Source organism: Sciurus carolinensis, chromosome 13 (assembly GCF_902686445.1).
Source record: "Sciurus carolinensis chromosome 13, mSciCar1.2, whole genome shotgun sequence".
NCBI lineage: Eukaryota > Metazoa > Chordata > Mammalia > Rodentia > Sciuridae > Sciurus > Sciurus carolinensis.
In genome coordinates this window covers 16,142,256-16,157,318 of record NC_062225.1, presented here as the reverse complement: position 1 = coordinate 16,157,318, position 15,063 = coordinate 16,142,256, and positions in this window count along the sequence as shown.

Below are 15,063 nucleotides of genomic sequence, written 5' to 3'. Positions count from 1 at the left end.
TTTACTTTTTATTTTGACACAGGGTCTCACTAAGTTGCCCAGGTTGGCTGGGAGCTTGCAACCGTCACTCTCCCGAGCCACTGGAATTAAAGTCATGTGCCACGTGCCCAGTGAATAACATTTTCTGGGTAATTAATTCTTTCTAGGCATCATACTTTGAGCACAATGTTTATTTCATTCCATTTAATTATTACAAAAAAGCTAGGCATGTATTACTGATATATTCCTTTAACACAGGGGGAAACAAATTTAGAGAGACTGTATAACAAACTTAAAGTCATAAATCTTGCAAACAGAAGAACTAGAAATAAAATCCAGTCTAACTCCAGAAACTATTGATATTTTAAGTGTTGAATATTTACTTATTTTTTTATTTTGCAAGGCTTCCAATACATACAAAGTTTGAATTCCCATGTACCCAACCAACCCTCTTCAATAGTTACTAACTTGTAGTTGCTCTTGTTTCATCTATTGGTCCCCACTTATCTAGGTATGTCATATTTTCCCTGAAATAATTTAGTGCAAATACTAGATGTGATCATTTTACTCTAAAGTACTTCAGTATTTGTCAGGACCTATATTCTTAATCACCATTCTTAATCCTATCCTAAAGATGAGCAAACAGGCTCTGAGAAGAGAAAGTCAGTTACTCAAAGTCACTGAGTAATTAAGCGGTTCCAGACAATATTTGTTCACTTCCTCTCAGTATTGCCACTCCTACTCCTGTTCTTTGATTGCCCTTCACCTGTCTGCTGTGACCTAGGAGAGTAAGAATTGCACAGGCAGTGCTTTAGGTATCTGTCTTTTGGTGAAGATCAAGTACATTCCTGTATGCTGCTCAAAATGAAGGAAATACATAAACTCCAACTTTTAATGTTTTGGAACTTCTAATGTTAGGAGCATGGGATTGGTATATTTAAAATACTATTGACCTGTTTGATCACAGTTTGCTTTTATTAGGATAGAGGAATTAATTTTCCTAGTAATGTACATATAATTTATTGTAAAACAAACTACATTCATGTTATATTTCTGTAAATATTTTTTATTATTTATTTTACTAGGGTTTGAACCCAGGGGTACTTAACCACTGAGCTACATCCCCAGCACTTTTTATATTTTAATTTGGGACAAGACTGTCCTCTTGCCTCAGCTTCCAGAGTTGCTGGGATTATTGGTGTGTGCCACTATGCCTGTCTATGTATTTTTTAAATCTTGGTTTCATTTTAGTGATATGATGATTGCTAATAATATCAAGAACTTCCCAAGGTAAGTGGAACTTGGGGTCAGGAAAGCAGTAACAATGACCATCCTCTTTGATGTTTCTTCCAATCTGGGATAGTCCCACATAGTGCTCTGTACATAATAGATATTTGCCCAATAAGTGCACTTTATTCCTGATGAAAACTTTTGGCAATTATTGTGACATATTTCCATCTAAAATTGGAGCTTAGATTTCCAGAGGAAGTTATAAGGTCATTTCTTCAAGTCTTTCCAGAAGAGTGAGAAATGTCATACATGTCAGAATTCTCTGCTTGCCTCTCCCCAGCTCTTATTATCCAAAGAATAATCAAGGCTTGCTCCTACCCTGACTGCTGCCCAGGAGAGTGGGTTTATTCTGAGCCAATCAAGTTAGCTGTTTGAGTTGGGGTTGAGCTCAATTTCCTCTGAGGTGCAAAAGAGCTCCATGGAGAAGGGTGAACACTAGAATTCTATTCAATAGGAAGAAGGAAAAGAAAGTAGATGCTGAGTATGAAACCAACTAAGTACTACTCAGTTGGAATAGAAGGAAGCAGGAGGGTTTATGAAATATTAAGGAGGGAAATGTGTTGGAAAATGAGGGAAGATGTTTTGCCTTGGATACTGGTAGTCTATTTGATAAAATAGTAAACCAAACAAAATACATTTAATGATCCAAAGTGATAAGTTCAGTTTTAGATGAGCTGAATTTAAGAAGTTAATGGGAATCCAAACTGTAGTTTAATATGCTCAAGAATGAGATTTAGCCTAAAGATACATATCTAAGAGTCATCAGAGAATTGGAAGCATTGAGTGAATGTCTCAAAGAATGGATAGAATTAAAACTAAACAACAAAACAAAGAAACAGCAATAAAAAAAGAGAGAGGAGAATTTAAAAGTTCCTGAGGAAGAATATGACAGCAGATGAGAAAATACTACTATAGAGGTAGGAGAAATAATCTGGGATGTTTTTTTATGAGAGAAGTTGAGGGATGAGACCATTTAAAGAAAGAAATGACAGTTACACTATCAAAGGTTGCAGATGAGTCAAGAAAGATGTGGACTTAAATGTGTTCATGACTTTAGTGGCAAGAAGGACCTCCATGACTTTGGAAATAGCACTCGCAATGGACTTTGGTGGACTGGAGTAAAATGTGAGTGAATGATGAGGACCTAGAGGAGGTACATGTAATCAGCTACTTAAAAGGGGAACAGTAAGTATTTATTAAATCAGGCAACACTTGAGAGCGTTTAAATGATGAATAGCAATTCTGGTTTAAGTGGCTGACATCGCAGTTCACACTTTAATCTTGGCTCCTTTAAAGATCCCATCAGTCTAAAAGTAAGTTCTATGGCAGCACTGAATGACATTCCTATTGTCATCACTAGACCAAAGAGAATGAGGAATTTCAGGAAGATGTAAAGGGTGGGACTGGATTTTTGGTAAACAACTCTCAAAAACAATAGAGTGGAGGAAGGAACTATTGCAAACTGTGTTCTCTCCAAAGAACTTTGAAAACCCCTCTGAGAAAAGAGTTTTTAGGGAAATTGGGTAGAGAAGGCAGTGGGTGAGAGTGGTCTGTAGGGGACATGATGGGGTTGTTAATTCCAAAAAGCCTAGAGCTGGGTCAAGCTCAAAGAATTCCCAGATGGGCATTCCACCTCCAAGCAGTAGTTAGAGATGATCTTGGTGTTAGTACACTGTGGGTGTAGGCCCTCTCTTGAGGGATGGGATGTCATTATGAACACTGGATTCAAAGACCATTCAGATTCTAGCTACCAAAATGGACACAGACCCTCACATTCTGAAAGCAAGTTCCTGGCTACATTCTTCTGTCCTCTTTCCATAGCCAGGGCTCAGCATTCATCCAGCCATTCATTGCAGAGGACCCAGAGACTTTAGTACACTATCCAGAAATAATTCTCATTCACAAATTTGATTGGATAACTAAAACTAACCAGATATTTGTTAATGGTATGGAGAACTAAGAAGAACAACTACTAAATATCTGCTCAGGAAACAGTTAATTTAGGAAACCAGAAAACTTAAACAAATTCTCTTTAGTATTTCCAGAAATGATTGAAGTGATATTATACTCACAAATATTATAGGTTACTCTGAAAGGAAATACTTGGAAAAAATGTTTCTACAAATTTCAGACACAGAAGGAGGGGAGATATAAAGTGACAGAATAGAGCTAGGTAGTGATCCCAGGTCTCTCCACAACACAGAGAGGCTGCAGTGAGGGAACGTGAACTGAGAGGAGGGTGACAGAATAATTGCTCCAAGCTCCAATGTTACACAGTCTGACTTGAAATTTGGTTACTGGAGTAAAATATAAGGGCAGAATTCCCTAAGTCCCAATCCAGTTCAGGGTGGGGGAATGAGGGAAGGGAAACAGCAGGAGAGGAAAAGCACGTAAGTTCACCCCTTAACAAGAGCTGGAAAGAAAAGTAGATCAAATTAAAATGCAACAGGAGCAGTGGGGTCATTGCAAGGTGATCAGGGATTACTGCTTTATCTGAAGTGAATGTGGTAAAAGTTTTCTCCCACTCTGTAGGCTCTCCAGGTTATTGATTGTTTCTCTTGCTGAAAAGAAGTTTTTTAGTTTGAGTTCATTCCATTTATTGATTCTTGATTTAACTTCTTGCACTTTAGGGGTCTTGTTAAGGAAGTCAGTCCCAAGGCTGACAGGGTGAAGATTTGGGCCTACTTTTTCTTCCAGTAGTCACAGGGTCTCTGTTCTAGTGCCTAAGGATCCACAGTGAGTGGAGTTTTGTGTGGGATTGAACCAGAATTAGTAAACTTGTGGTGGGATCGCTTTAAGAATCCATCTAGAAAGAACTTGTAGGGTTATAGCTACTATCCAAAAGTTGTGAGCCCCGTCCCCCAACAAGGAACAAGGAGATTGGTGTGGAGCCTCCATGTCCTGGGAACAGCTAGCCTAATCCAGCACTTTGCACAGCTCATGTGGGAGCCTGGGCAGAAACTTAGGAGATGCTGGCTGTTAGCGCAAAAAGACCAGGCAGGATGCGAACCTCACAGATCATCTCGGCTGCTTATTTAGGAACAAAGTTTCTCACTGGAACAGGGGGATGCAGGAATGAAATGGTGCCAGTGGACCCACTTGCCTGGTGGAAAATGAACCAACAAATTGGGTTTATATAAGTTATTTTGAAGGGTGGTCTAGTGAGCATACCAGTTTTTTGGGGCACTAAGGAATTTGGACTTTTTGGGTCAGGGGTCTGTGGGCAGTGTCTGGAGAGGATTTACTTTGAAGGAGATTAACGCCTCCTAGAGATTGTTATTTTAGGGGTGATAAAACACCTCCTCCTGTCTGCAACAAGCACCTGGAAAACATTAGTCTTGGGCAATGAAGGCCTCAGCGCATGGCCTTCTTTTTCACTCCCTTTTCCCCAGGCCACATTAGCTTGGGGTTTCTCATTTTACCTAACTATTACTGGCAATTCATGGAAGTTGGAAGCAGGAGCTCAGAGCCACATGGAAAGGTAGTTTTGGTCCCAGGCAAAGGAAAGGGTGATGTCTGAATTGCTGCTCTGCCAAGAGGCCCTCCACAGCAGGAAACTGTAACCCCAACAACATAGAGGGACTGTCTCTGGATTTTGGCAGTAGCCGGTGGGAAGCCAGTCATGGAAGGAAGTTGCCCGAGTCCCAGGAAGTGTAAATGGATGGTACCTGAGTGGCAACTGTAGTCCCTGGGAGGTTGGTGAAAGTGGGAAGCTGCTGGAGTCTGGAAAAGCAGGGAGCTGCGGCTCCTGGATGGACTTTTGGCCATAGCTGGTGAGTGTTTGGACACTGGCTGACTCGGTCAGAGTCAGCAGAGGGAAGTGGTGCCCGTGGTTCATAACCCGGGGCAGTGGAAACTTGAGCCGAGGTGAAGCAGCTGAGTCTTTACTCAGTACTAGTGACGGGATTCCAGTGAGCTGTGTCAGCCGGGGGAAACGGAGCCCACTGAGAATTCACAACCACAGGACCTGCGCTTGCAGACAGCCATCAGCCTCTATGCCACTTCGAGAATATCCTGCAGAGGGAAGCAGGTACTCTGATTCATGACAACACAGTGCCCTGTGTCCTGAGCTCCTGCACATGACAGAAACAGTCAGCAGATACAACGTTATAATTCCCAAGCTTCAGGACTCTGGGCCGACAAATGAGAACTGGCAGGCAGGAGGTCCATAGCAACCAGGGGGTGGCTCCTGTGCCCCAACACCTCAGAGGGATCTAAAGCCAGAGAATGATGGACCTCTTCTAAAGGTCTCGATCCCGATAAAATCCAAATCAATACTCAGTAAGAATTCTTTTCACCTTAACATGATTTACTTTAAATAGCTCTAATGCTAACTTGGATTGTATGTCTATCACTCTTCATTTTGATTTGGTAGCTGTTACTCTAATAACCAGCATTGTATCCTCAACCCAATTGATTGTGTTTCTTGTAATGGTTTAAAGCATTAATTGGAGTCACTCCCTCCACTTTTGTTCTCCTAGCTCTAGCTTATACTTGCTTCTTTGTTTTTTTCTTAACATCTTAACATTAGAATTTTTTAAAGGTTTTTAATGTTTTATTGCATTTTTCTGGTTGTATTTATATCACTATACTTTTAAAAAAAATATCCTGAATTATACATGACAGCAGAATGCATTCTGACACATTGTACACACGGAGCACAACTTCTCATTACTCTGGCTGTACATGGTGCAGAGTCACACTGGTAGGGTAAGCATACATATATATAGAGTAATAATGTTTGTTTCATTCCACTGTCCTTCCTTCCCTCCTTCGTACCCCTCCCCTCCCCTCACTCACTTCTGCCCAATCCAAAGTTCCTTCACTCTTCCCTAAGCCCCACATTATGTATCATCATTTGCTTATCAGAGAAGACATTTGGTCTTTGGTTTTTGGGTTTGGTTTATATCTCTTAGCATGATATTCTCCAACTCCATTCATTTACATGCAAATGCCATAATTTCATTCTTCTCTAAGATTGAGTAATACTACATTGTGTATATGTACCACATTTTATTTATCCATTCATCAGCTGAAGGGCATCTAGGTTGGTTCCATAGTTTACCTACTGTGAGTTGAGCTGCTATAAACATTGATGTGGCTGTGTCGCTGTAGTATGTTGATTTTAAGCCCCTTGGGTATAAACTGAGGAGTGGAATAGCTGGGTCAAATGGTGGTTCCATTCCAAATTTTCTAAGGAATCTGCATACTGCTTTCCACAGTGGCTGACCAATTTGCAGTCCCACCAGCAATATATGAATGAACCTTTTCCCCCAAATCCTTGTTAACATTCCTTGTTGCTTGTATTCTTGATAATTGCCATTATGACTGGAGTGAGATGAAATCTTATAGTGGTTTTGATTTGCATTTCTCTAATTGCTAGAGGTGATGAACATTTTTTTCATGTTTGTTCCATTCTCTAAGCTCTCTCTTCATGTTATTGATAGTTTTCTTTGCTGAGAAGAAGCTTTATAGTTTGAATCCATCACATTTATTTTTATTGCACTTTAATTGACATGATATCTGTACATACTTATGGAGTATAATGTGAAATTTCTATGCATGTGGACATCATGTAGTAATCAAATTAGGGTAATTGTATATCCATCACTTCAAATATTGCTCTTTTATTTGTGCTGAGAGTAATCAAAATCCTCCCTTCTAGCTATTTTATTTATTTTTAAAAATGTATTTATCTTTTAATTTTTTTACAGACTGCATTTTGATTCATTGTACACAAATAGGGTACATCATTTCATTTCTATGGTTGTACACGATGTAGATTCATACCATTTGTGTAATCATACATGTACATAGGGTAATGATGTCTGTCTCACTCCACCATTTTTCATACTCCCCTTCCTCTCATTGCCTTGGGTTTGGCTTATTTCAGGTAGCATCATATTCTCCAAATCCATTCATTTATTTGCAAATGCCAAAATATTATTCTTCTATATGGCTGAATAGTATTTCATTGTGTATATATATCAGAGTTTCTTTCTTCATTCATCTGTTGAAGGGCATCTAGGTTGGTTCCACAATCTAGCTATTGTGAACTGAGCTGCTATAAACATTGATGTGGCTGTGTTACTGTAGTTTGCTGATTTTAAGTCCTTTGGGTATAAACTGAGGAGTGGGATAACTGGGTCAAAAGGTGGGTCCATTCCAAGTTTTCTGAGGATTCTCCATATTGCTTTCCAGAGTGGCTGCACCAATTTGCAACTCCACCAGCAATATAAAAGTATGCCTTTTTCCCCACATCCATGCCAACATCTATTATTGTTTGTGTTCTTGATAATAGCCATTCTAATTGGAGTAAGATGAAATCTTGGAGTTGTTTTAATTTGCATTTCTCTACTTAGTAGAGATGTTGAACACCTTTTCATATATTTACTAATTGCCTGTGTATCTTCTGTGAAGTGTCTGTCCAGTTCCTTGGCCCATTTATTGATTGGGTTCTTTGTATTTTTGGTGTAAAGTTTTGTAACATTATTGCTATCTGCAACAACTCTGCTGTTCAATACAATACAAAACGTTACTTCTCCTAACTGTAATTTTGTAGTTGTCCATCAGACTTTCCTTATTTTTTCCTTCCCCACCCAGGGTTCTGGTAACCATCTATCTGTGCCTTACTTCTGTGAGATCAGCTTTTAAGATTCCACAGTGAAAACCAATTGGTATTTATATTCTGTGAAATAAGCAGGACAAAGAAAGATAAATACCAACCTGTTACTATTTGGACAGTAGTAGATGAGGCAGGCCTCTCTCCAGTTTTCTTTCTTTCTTTCTTTTTGCATCTTTTAAAAAGTTGGCTCTTTTTAGTTATACATAATATTAGGTTTCATTTGGACAGAATGCAATATAATTTACTCTAATTATTCAGTCTACAATATTTTCCCTTTCCCTCATCTCCTCTCTCTCCATTCTTTCTTCTACTCTACTGATATTTCTGTTATTTACTTTTTTCTTTTTTATTTAGTGTCTTTTGGATATACATATGATGAGATTCACCGTGGCATATTCATATAAGTACATGAGAAAGTTAGGTCAGGTTCATTCTGCTGTTCTTCCCTTTTCCATCCCTTCTCCCTCCCCAACAGTCCCCTTCATCTGGTCCACCAGTCTTTCTTCTATTTTGGGGGATGCACCCCTTCCCCTTTCTCTCTATCTTTCTTTTCCTGGCTTATTTTGGACTCCCTTATGCATAAGAGAAAACACTTGACCATTGACTTTCCGAGTCTGGTATATTTCACTTAGCATGACAGTATCCAGTTCCATCCATTTATGTGCAAATGACATAATTTCATTCTTCTTTGTGACTAAGTAATACTCCTGCATATACCTCATTTTCTTTATCCATTCATATGTTGAAGGGCACCTTGGTTGGTTCTTTAGATTGGATATTGTGCTACTATGCAAATTGATGCGACTGTATCCCTAAAGTTTGCTAAATTTAGATATTTTGGATGTATACTGAGGAGTGGGATAGCTGGATCAGATGGTGATTTCATTCTTATTTTTTTGAGAAATCTCCATACTGCTTTCCACAGTGGATGTACTAATTTTCATTCCCACCAATAATAAATGAGTATACATTTCCCCCCACATGCTTGCCAATGCTTTTTATTATTTCTTTCTTGATAATTGCCATTCTGACCAGAGCAAGATGAAATCTTAGTGTAGTTTTGATTTGCATTTCCCTGATTGCCAGAGGTGTTGAACATTTTTTAAAATATATTTCTTTATCAATTGTATTTCTTCTTTTGAGAACTATTTAGTTCTTTTGCCCATGTATTATTTGGCTTATCTGGATATTTTTGTGTGTCAAGTTTTTTGAGTTCTTTACATATTCTAGATATTAATGCTCTCTCTGAGGAGTAGGTGGCAAAAATTTTCTCCCATTCCGTAGGCTCTCTCTTCATGCCTTTAATTATTTCCTTCGCTGTTCAGAAGCTTTTTAATTTGATGACATTCCGCTTATTGATTTTTTTATTTTATTACTTGAGTTTTTGGAGTCTTGTTAAGAAAATTGTTTCCTGTGCCAACTTGTTGGAATGTTAGCCTTTACTTTGTTCTAGTAGTTGCAGATTTTCTGGTATGATTCTTAAGTTTTTGATCCACATTGAGTTGACTTTAAAGCAGGGTGAGCAATATAGGTTAAGTTTCATTCTTTTACATATGGGTTTTCAGTTTTCTCACTACCATTTGCTTAAAAGTCTCTTTTCTTCAACAAATGTTTTTGGCACATTTGTTTAGTATTAGATAATTGCAGTTATGTGGGTTTATCTCTGTATCTTCTATTTCATTCCATTGGTCTTCATTTCTGGTTTGGTGCCAGTATCATATATTTTTGTTGCTATAACTCTGTAGCCTATTTTGAGGTCTGGTATTATGATGCTGCCAGAATCACTCTTTTTGTTCAGGATTGCTTTGGATATTCTCCTAAATAAATTTCATATTTTTTCGCTACTTCTGTGAAGAATGTCTTAGATATTTTGGTGGGAATTGCTTTAAGTCTGTGTAACGCTTTTGGTTTATGATCATTTTAATAATATTATTTCTGCCTAGGTCTTTGCATCTTCTAAGCTCTCCTTCAATGATTTCTTCAGTGTTCTATAGTTTTCATTATTGCAGCCCTTAACATACTATGTTAGATTAATCCCAAAGTATTTCATTTCTTTTGAGGTTATTGTTAGTGAAACAGTTTTCGTAATTTTATTTTCAGTGGGTTGTTATTGGAGTATGGAAAAGTGATTGATTTTTGTATGCTGATCTTGTATCCTGCTACACTTTACTAAATTTGTTTATCAGTGCTAGAAGTCTTCTGGTGGAGTTTGAGTCTTCTAAATAGAGGATCATGTCATCAGCAAACAGAGATAATTTGAGCTCTTCTTTTCCTATTTGTATCTCTTTAATTTTCTTCTCTTGCCTGATTGTTCTGCATAGTTTCACGGGCTATGTTGAATAGGAGTGGCGAAAGTGGGCATCCTGTCTTGTTCTCATTTTTAGAGGAGATGTTTCAGTTTTTCTCCATATGATGATGGTTTTGGGTTACAATGCTGATGTGAGTTTCTGCTATCCTTAGTCTCTCTAGTGTTTTAAACATGAATGCGAGTTTGTCCAATGCTTTTTCTGTATCTATTGAGATGTACCCCTCCCTCAGTTCCCTCAGCTAACTCTGCTTCCTTAGCTTCTTCCTTAGCCATTGATTTTGACCCTGCAGATGAACCACTTCCCTCTCAGCCTCAGAATCAACTACCTCTTATTCTCCTCCTCACCCACCTTCACTCCTTTTTTCCCTGCACCACACTCACACCCATGGGATTCCCCCAATGAACACTTCTGCTCCCTCCAAGGTCCCTCCCCTCCATGAGATGGCAGAAGCAGAAGGTATTATATGTGTCCTTGTCTCATTAAATGGACATTAGATAGAAAAACATTAGGCTCTTTTGCTTCAAACCCCACCACATTTTGAAAGGAATTTCTTCCTACACATTACCCAGTCCTATGACCTCACCTGGTGTGGCATTTATGCCATCCTTTCTTCCTTTCTTTCTCCTGAGGATAAGGATCGCATCTTGTCATCAGCTGAGGCCCATGCAGACACCCTCCACCACCCAAATCCTGTCAATAACCCTATTGGTACCACAGCAGTTCCCCACAGTGACCCTAACTAGATCAGAGCAATTCTGCTGACAGAGTAAGTTAGGCCACCTAATTACCTGTGATACCTCTAGTTATCAGTGACGAGTTCTGCTTCCTCAAATGTTGAAGTTCGAACATTAGAGAAGCATACTGAGGCAAGCATATAAAGGAGGTTTTATTTAAAAGTAGTAACACAGACTCCTCCTGGGAGGGAGAAGGGGTCATAGCTGGTATTCTGGTATCCCTGCCCTTTTATAGACTAAAGTTTCCTTTGTTCTCCTGTGTTCTTCTCCCTTATCTTGTTCGTTTCCCTTCAACCTGCATAGTGACTGGGAGATGTTGGGGGTTAGCAAGTGGACTGGAAGAACCAAGGTAGAGGGCTAGGCAGGAATGGAGCAGCAGCTTAGAGGCATTGATTAGCAGCTCCCTGTCTACTCAGGAGTTGCTCCATTAACAACCTTTTTGGAAGTGGTGGTATCAAAGGGCTCTGGAGTCATGAACATTCCAATCTCCCAGGGTTGGTTTCAACTGAAATCAGCCTCCATTTTCTCCATCCCACCAGATCGCCTATTCTACACTAACTGCCTGTCTTGAATTCTGGCTTCACCTGCATACTGGCAGGCATGGAAAAGGCTGCCCTAAAGGTAGTCAACAATGAAAAGATTAATGAAATCACCCAAGGCAATGATGAAAGCCTTGCCCTCTCTCTCTCCCACCTCAGAAAGAAATGATTAAATGAACTAACCTTAATCCTAATTCAGAAGATGGCAGATTTTATCTTCATTTACATTTCATCTGCCAGTGTGCCCCAGATATCAGAAAAAAACTACAAAAACTGGAGAAGGGACCACAGACCCTTCAACATGAACTTGTAAAACTGGCCTTCAAGGTATACAAAACAGAGAAAAGGAATGAAAAACACAAAAACTCAAATGAGATCAAGCTAAATACTAAATGCTGGCAGATACACTCAGACAAGGGCTCCAAGGACCTTATAAACATGTAGATATTCAGAGACGGGTTTGCTGAGGGTGAGGACGAACAATGCCTACTCTACCTAGCCTTACCCAGCGCGCTTACTCAGGCATCGGAGATTGAACTCTGAAGGCACGGATCTAATTTTATTTAGGGTTGCACAGGACATATATAGACACATTATCCAATCAGGTTAACATGCTTGTTAAAGTATAACAGAGTCAACCTATACGTGAACTGTACGTCGAGGGTCCAGGTAGTGTAAACAAACCAAACATGCCTAAGCAATTCTGCCCAGCAACAGGTCTGAGACAAAGGACTGGAGGGATGGTAAACTCCTGCACACAGCATGAGGCAAGGCAGCATGGACGAGCTCACATCACAGCTTTCTGTGATGCATGACAGAATGAGGCCTCCCCTCAGCTCAAACTCAGCCTCAGCAACTGCAAAGACCTTCATTCCATGGCGAGTCTTTACCATTACCTCAGTTTCTTTGTTCAGACTGTTTGACTTACTTAGACCATGGTGTCAGTGACTGCTGTCAGATAAGCTTCAGGAATGTTCCCTATATAAACATACTTCAAATGTGGTAAACAGGGGACACTGGGTAAATGTATGCCCTATCCCTAAACCTCTGCCTGGGCCATGCCTTCTCTGCTACTAAAGGGACACTGGAAATTGGAATGTACTCAGAAAGACTCTTCCCTCTCATTCGATCACTTCCAATTTCCATGGGTCTCTGGACACAAACCCCAGGTTGGCAAACATCCTCCACCTGACAGTGGACAGCCTATCAGCAGAAGATTGGTGGCCCCCTGGACTCATCCCCTGAGTACCATCACTCAGTCTGAGCTCAGGGTAATGCTGTCAGTATCTGGTAAGCCTATCTCTTTCTTACTAGACATGAGGGCAAATCTTTCAGTGCTACCAGAATTTTCCTGTCCCCTCTAATATTCTTCCACCTCTATTGTTGGCATTGGCAGAAAACCCAGCACCCCTAGACAAACAGGTCCTTTATTCTATAACCTATTTGACACTCTATTCTCTCACACCTTCCTAATTGTACCCCAATTCCCAACTCCTAACCCTGGTGGGGACATCCTAACCAAACTCAATGCTTCCATTCTTTTAATTTCCAACAAAACCACCCTAACTCCCCACACTCCTCTGCTTCCTTTATCCTCTTACACTGACCAGATGCTCTTCCTTCCCCTCTAACATCTCTGTCAGTGCTCCTCCCTGAGGTGTCATTCACAGCATGGGATACCTCCAAGCCCCTGTGACCACCCACCACACTTCTGTTAAGATTTCCCTACAAGAGCCTGCCTCCTCCTTGTGATAATCCCAATATCTCCTCAGGCCCATAGCCTTTGAGGTCTCAAATCCATCATTTCTTGCCTTCTCAAGGCTAACAGTCCTTGACCCATCAACTTCCCTCATAGCACCCCAATCCTGACTGTCAAAAAACCCATGGTACTTCTGACTAGTCCAGGACCTCTGCCTGATTAATCAGGCTGCCGTCACAATTTATCCTGAAATCCCTAACCCTTGCACCCTGCTCTCTCATATTCCCTCAATTACAACTCAATCCTCAGTGCTTGATCTTAAAGATACCTTCTTCACTATCCCATTAGATTCTTCTTCTTAAGATCTATTTGCTTTTATGTGGATGGACCCTGATACTCATTTTGATACCTAGCTGACCTGAACATCCTTCTTCAGGGCTTTAGAGACAGCCCCACTTGTTCAGCCAGGCCTTATGTCATGACCTAACTAATCTTAACCTCTCCCCTAGTCTCTTTCTGCAGTATATAGATGATCTACTTTTCTCTAGTCCCTCCCATGAACTTTCTATTAAATATATTAGCCTCCTTTTAAATTTTCTAAATAAATCAGGCTACTGCACCTTCCCTCACTTTCACTCCTCAGTTTTGAGTCATTCCCACTGCCTGTAACAACTCATTGAGGACCTTCTTGACCTACTACCAAATATGAGTTTCTCTCTTTTCTGGGGCTAGCAGATTATTTCCACCTCTGGGTTCCTAACTTTGGCCTTATTGTAAGCCCTTCTATCTGCTTCTCACAGTGACCTTTCTGAGCCACACAACCTTCTTTTCCCATTAATACTCCTTCCAAAAGTTAAAGCAGGCCCTCTTACAGGCCCCCACTTTGGGTCTTTCAGACCCATAATAACCATTTTTTTTCTCTATACATCTTTGCAGTCCAGAACATAGCCTTGGGGCTACTATGTAAGATGTTGGAAATTCCCCCAAGGCAGTGGCTTATCTCTCAAAATAATTAGACACAGCAATTCAAGGCTGGCCCCCTTTGTCTAAATGCACTTGGAGCCGTCGCCCTTTTAGCCTCAGAGGCCAACAAATTAACTCTATATCAACATATTACTATCCTTTCCTCTCAGAACCTAAAGGAACTAAATGGCCATCTCTGTGTCCTATCCCTCCCCCAATTCAGACTCCAACAAATACATGCTTTCTTTGTAGACAATCCGCTGATATCTTTCCATCACTGTAAACCATTAACCTAGTCACCCTTCTACCTCTTCTCTCAGATAACTCAGACCCTCTTCCCTCTCACTCGTCTTGACCTTCTAGATATCATATTTTCCCACTTTTCCCATATCTTAGATATTCTTTTACTCAATGCGCCTCCATGGCTTATTGATGGAAGTTCCTTCAGAAATTCTCTTCCTAAGGCAGGATATGCCACGATATCTAATAATTAGATTATACAACCAGGTGCCTTACCTCCCCAAACCACCTCCCAATAGGCTGAATTAATAGCTGTAACCAATGCACTTACTTTATGTCAGGGACAGAGAGCAAACCTATACACCGACTCCAAGCGTGCCTTTCACATGCTTCACTTCCATACCATGATCTGGCAAGAGCAAAAATTTTTAACCACCAGAGGGACACCCATCATTAACAGCCATCTCATTCACAACCTACTTAAGGCTGCAAAATGGATGGCAGTAGCAGTCATTCATTGCAAAGGACACCAAGGATCAACCAGCCTGATAGGCAAAGGTAATGCATTAGCAGGTGTAGCAGCACAGCAGGCTGCTGACAAGACCCTTCCCCGACTGGCCACCACTGTTCTTACACAAAGCCTTAAATAGTCCCCATCACACCTCTCCATACTCCCTATTTTCTC